The sequence below is a fragment of the Lepidochelys kempii genome, chromosome 4 (genome assembly GCF_965140285.1).
Source record: "Lepidochelys kempii isolate rLepKem1 chromosome 4, rLepKem1.hap1, whole genome shotgun sequence".
Taxonomy (NCBI): domain Eukaryota; kingdom Metazoa; phylum Chordata; order Testudines; family Cheloniidae; genus Lepidochelys; species Lepidochelys kempii.
This window is the reverse complement of record NC_136383.1, coordinates 53,766,224-53,772,458: the sequence shown is the minus strand read 5'-3', so window position 1 is coordinate 53,772,458 and position 6,235 is coordinate 53,766,224.

Here is a 6,235-nt window from a genome sequence, read left to right as displayed (position 1 = left end):
CAACCTCTAAAAGTTTATTTATTCCAGTTACTTGTAACTAATAACAAGGATTGTCCTTCAATCACATTAATATGATCAAAATGTATGATCTAGAGACATCTTCTCTGTTGTGTATTCCTTTACTAAGAGTTCAAATCAAGAAGGAACAATTTCCAGGAACTCCTGCAGACCACAGTTAAGCTCTCAGCAGTGGAGTACAGCATGGCAGTAGCTATTAAAATGGGAAAAAGAAAAGGAGTACTTGTGGCACCTTAGAGACTAACCAATTTATTTGAGCATAAGCTTTCATGAGCTACAGCTCACTTCATCGGAGTAAGCAGTGCAAGACTGAACTGATCGGTACCTCAGAATCACTTTTCTTTCCTTACTACTGCCTTTACTTTTAGAATTTACTTCCTCCTCCCCTTCTAGTTCACTCTTTTGGTGTCTCAATGTTATTTTTTTCTTTTCCAAGTTGAAACACAATTTAAAAACAAAAATGAGAAGTACTGAGGAAAAGCTTCTGAGACCTGGGGCACTTTATGGTAAATATTGTTTCATTTAGACAGAATATTTCTCTGTACTAAGGAGGTTTCTCTTACTATATTTGTTGTTACTCTTATGCTGTGGGAAAATGAACTTCCATTTGTATTATTGTGAAAATTACCGTGGTGCTGTACTCTTTTGTTTTGTTATGTCTGCACCTGTTGCCCAGATTTGCCTATGTTTAGAGACCCCAGGTCCCTCTAAGAAATATCTACTTTGTATTTTGTGGGAATAAAACTTTATTTTATTAAAGTTTTGACTGGTCTGCAATCTGAAAGAGAGAATAGAACCTAGTTGTTCAGAGGTTTGTCAGTTAGGGGCTGGCAATACACTTGGTGCTGTACAAGATGCAATTAAATGGTCCTGCTCAAGGAATTTACAATCCAAAAGGCAGATACAGACACAATAGGATGCACTGAAAAACACTAGTTATCCGTGAATCTACATAGAGGAGGTTAATGTATTTCTAATTTTCAATTTTCCATGTATAGACAAAAATGCACATGTTGATTTATTTGGCTGGTATTCATTTAACAAAATTCCTGTCACCTGCTTTTTTGATAAACATGAAGCATCTTTAAGCAAACTGAGTGCTAAACTGAGCAATTCAATGATTAACAATGATGAGGGATGTAATGACTTGCTTCTACACCTGGATCACATCAGTAGGCTGAGTGAATCATTATGGGTTAAGTTCTTGGAATGTGCAGGAATTAAAGAGCCCATGAAATGGGGAGCCGTAAAAATGTTGGCACTTCTCAAAGGAAAAGATACAGTGCATGGCTTGAAAAAAAGCACAAAGCTGACAAAAACAGAACAAAAACTTTCATGCCCTTTTATTAGGACAGGTGTTCCGTGCCTCATTTAATACACCTGGAAGAATCGTATGTATCCTAATAATTACTGATGAAAACGTATTCAGATGGGGATGGGAGAAAGTTGCTAGGTTAAAGGTGAGGTTAGAAGGCAAAGTTTCACTGCATCTAATGAGTGCAAGTCAAACTTTTACAAGCAGCAATCAGGGGAAAAATCTCTAACTGAAGGCATTCTTAGAATCTTTATTGCTGGTGATTTTAATTGCCAGAAACCGTCTCTGGGCTAGATTCAGTGCTGTGCCTCTCAGGAAGTGCAAGACAAAAGGCATGTCTCAAAAGGAAGGTAGCAAAGATGGCTTTATGCCACTTTTTATGTCTCCCAGGTTCTGGGCTATCTAAGGTATTTACATGTTGCCCATTGCCATAGTATCTGAGAGCCTCACAATCTGTAATGTATTTATTCTCACAACACCCCGAGAGGTAGAGAAGTCCCGTGTTCCCCATTTTACAGATGGGGAATGCAGATGGAGAGAGACTATGTGTCAGGTTTTCAAAGGTATTTATTTAGGAATCTAAAGATGCAGAGGGATGCCTAATGGGATTTTCAAAAGCGCCTAACTTGCTTAGGCACCTATCTACATCTTTAGGCACCTAAGTACATCTGAAAATCCGGTTGTGACTTACTCAAGGTCACACAGGGAGTTTGTGGCACAGCAGGGAACTGAGCTCAGGTTAATGCCCTGACCACTGGACTATCAATTCCTCTCTTCCAGCTACTGGGGCTAGTCCAGCCGTCAGGATAAGTGAGAATAGGCACACAGGCTGCTCTTGCAGCAGCCTTTCTACAGGTAGCAATGCGGTTTTCTGCAGGCCAGAATAATTGGATCATAGCACTCCTGTCCCTCACCCTCCCACCCTCAGCACATCCATATGACAAGGACTCCTCCCACTGTGGTCACTTTATGGCCCCAGCTTACCGCCAGAATGGCATACAGGGGACAGACTCTGGCCCACTTATTATAAGAAACCAAATGACAGTGACCTGCCACATAAAATCATCTACTCATTCCTTATTTACATAGGTATGTGTAACTTAAAAATATCTCAAAATGTTACAAGCAAGGAAGAAGGCAGAGTTCTTAGAGGATTGTGACAATGAAACAGCTATTTATATTATTGCTATTCAAAAGAAACAATGAGAGGAACTTCTGGACATAACAAGTGAGTTGTAGCCCATTTTTAAAATAAAAGAAACCTAGGCTCAGGGGGAAGATCTCAGCGTGAACAGCAAGTCGTCTGGAATAGCCAGCTGGCTAACCAAAGAAATGCAAATCATGGCTCAGAAGAAGCTGGAAAGGCATAGGGAGCTAGGATGGATATGGACTTAGATCTCAGCTTATCCCTGCATCTCAGCTTATCTCCCTGCCTCTTGAGGACTAAGGGTGAAGGGGGTCTTTGTGAGAAGCAAAATAGAGGAAGTAGGAAGGCTGGCTAGACAGTGTAAGAGAAGAGGAATAGATAGTGGATATATATATATCCATTGCTTTTTCTTAGCTCGCGTGAAAAAGTTTGATGAATACGAAGGATTCACTTTTTCCTAACGAACATTGGAAAAATATCCTGCATCTGGGATGGGATGATAACAGATGTGTGGACTTTTAGCTTTGTGGTGACTAAGAGGTGAGAGGAAACATAACCTTAGCTATGGAGTCTCTACCGCTACTCCATCTACAGATATATTTCAGTATGGAAAGAATCTTTTTATATGTTAGTTATATGTTATGCAGTAGGGCCCTGATTCAGGAAAGCACATGCTTAAGTCCTTTCCTGAATCAGGGCCCTAATTACTAGCAATGCAAATGATGAGCAGGAAGGACATGCCATATTGGTATCAACAAGGTAATGTTCCCATTCTAACTGAATGCCTCTCCTTTGAAAGAGAAAGACACACACACACACTCTCTCTCTCTCTTTCTGGTTATTCATGCTTAAATAATATTAATACAAGCTTGTATATTCAAGACATCCATAATACTGTATTAGCAAATTTAGCCAATGACCTATGTTATGTCTTTAATCCCAAATTGACTCCCAGTCTTATTCATTAGCAGGTTTAAATAAGCTTATGATTCAACATTTACAGAAAATGTATTAGAAAAGTTATAAGGCCAGTTTCACAACTGTCTATATGGAATGCCTGCCTGGAAGCTGTGAATAGGAACAGAGATAGAGCATGTGAGCTCTAGCTGAAGTGAGGGTAGAAATATTTATCACATTTCAGATGTTCCAAACTAATAATAGTCTATGACTGGCTTTCAGAGAGAGATATAGCTGTGCTTAGAAAGGGTGAGAGTCCTGTGTATAATTACTGCAAATAAAAGCTATGGTTTCTTTCATTCTATTGCATTCATCACCCAGACAAAATTACTTCACATGTAGTACATAATAATTTGGCAAATCTAACGAAAACTGTTAGCTATAGGCTGACTGTAGAGCACCAAACCATTAGTATAGTCAGCAGTGTACTGTGGCTTACAGATGTGATTCCTATAATAGTAAGTGAGCTCATCCACAGTGTAGAAGATTATTCATTAGGGAGAGAATAATGTAAGTGATATGATCATTACATCACCTTTTCCTGTACATTATTCTCACTACAGTTGACAGGGAAAACATCTCCCAGTTTTAAGTGACATCATTTTCAAATTTTGTAGAATAATGAGTCTAGAAACAGACTGCTTTGAAAGCACATCATTTTTTAAAAAGTCTCATTTGATAACTTTTAGACAATGAAAAGCTAATGCTAAAATGTTGGACTAGTTGCCTTTATCTGTTTTCTTAGATAATTTGTTCACAGTATTATAGCAGACTTGGTTTTCCTTTAGCACCCTTTTCTTAACAACTGTCATTTTTATTCTCAGATGACCATTTTGGAGAAAACATTTGAGTTGTGTATAATGAAGGCTAGTGGCTAAAGAGCTATATATTTTTAAAAGGACTGTGAAGGGATCAAGCCTTTCAGATTAAAGTGAAATAGATCTTCATAATATGTTTTTAAAAGAGAAAATAGTACTATTTTCCATTCTAGGAAAATCTGTTTGGATTAAACCAAGTGCAGGTTTTATTATTTTAAAAGGTGTCTATGGAGCCAATGAAGGAGAATAAGTGGAAGCTCATCTTTCCTTTCTCCTTGCTTTTAGAAATGGAAATTTACATCCCTATACTCAGGGATAGGAAGGAAAGCATCCATTAGGAGCATAAGAGGGGGTTGATCACGATAAAGGGTGTGGCGGACCTGAAACCACCATATAAAGAGGTGAATAATGTCAGGTAATGGATATCCTCCTGGTTTTCAGATTGCCTGGCTCTTCAATTTTTGATTTCGCTACTGTTTCTTCTATTCAGGCCCCTAGTGCCCAGTGTACTAAGCACCTCTTAAAACTCCCATCAGAGCAGGAATCATTAACAACCTATTTTAAACATTGTTGCCTATGGAAGGGATGTGTATACATAGATGTATATTCATGCAAACAGCTTAACTGTCAGAAGCTCTCACTAATTCTAAGTGCTGTGTTTATTTTGGGGTGCCCAACTAGAGATGTCTAGTGCCAGATTTTCAGAAGTTGGACCCTCAGCTCCCACAAACTTTTCATTTATTCAATATTTGGAAAAGAAACAACAAATCCAGAAGATTCATAAGCACAAACATTAAGCATGTTTGATGTAGGCAGCTAACAAAGAAAAGCCTTTACATGAACATGTTTAATATAACTGATAACCCTCTATGGCTCAATCTCATATTTTTATCCTGTTATTTTCTTTTTCAGATAACTCAGGATTTAATTCTGCTGCTTGCACCTGTATGTCTATTTAGTACTTCTTTGCATGACCCTTTATCATCATTAACATTTTTTAAAAAAATTGCTCACCTTTTGGCTTATCATTGGAAAGTGAAATTAATCCAAATATTCAATTAAGGGAAACCATCACTAAATATTTGTCTTCTTTTTGTCTCCCTGGCTGCATATTTATGTACCTGGTGTATTATCTTTTCCATCACCTCCAATACTTTTGTGAACCAAGATGTTCTAGTAGATGGGGCCTTTTGTTTCCAGTACCATGCTGTTACTACCATGTAAACTGCTATCAGCCAGTGCAGTATCAACTCACTTTGCTAGCTAACTGCCACAGCATCATTGGTAATCCACCAAACAGGACTAAGTGGTGATACAAATTGTATGTGGATGTCAAAGTCTATTTATTATCGTATCACTAACCACAATTCCCAGATGCATGGAATAGGCAGGGTTTCGTTTTTTTAAAATGCAGACAAAGTAGGCACTACTGTACAATCACCCTTGATGACTACTGTCAGTTGTCTTTCAAGCTGTATGTTAAATGGATGTAAGATACTCATTAACTGAAGATATTATTACGATGTACGAGGTCTATGGTTATAGAGTTGATATTCTCTAAATGTAGGTTTATATGATAGGTCAGTGGTTCTCAAAGTACCCGTGGAAGGAACAAAAATAGAAAATATGGTGGGAAAGGTTGTGAGCATAGGTGATTCATGAAATTCTCTCCTCCCTTAAAAGGGATTTTCCAACTACTGAGATAGATGGAGTGCACCCCCCCCCCCATTAAAAAAAATCAAACAATTGGGATCAATTTTGTCAAATTAGAGCCTAGACTAAAACAGATCATCCAGATCATGTATATTCCAAAAAAATTCTAGATATTTGTATTTATATAATAGACCAACAGTTAAAAATACAGGGCCAAATTCTATTCTGCAAAGCATCCAAAGGCAGAATTTGGCCCATAGCGTGAAAAAAATTGCTAATGCCTCATGAATTTTTATGAGCAGTAGTTTTATACATACTCTGACATTA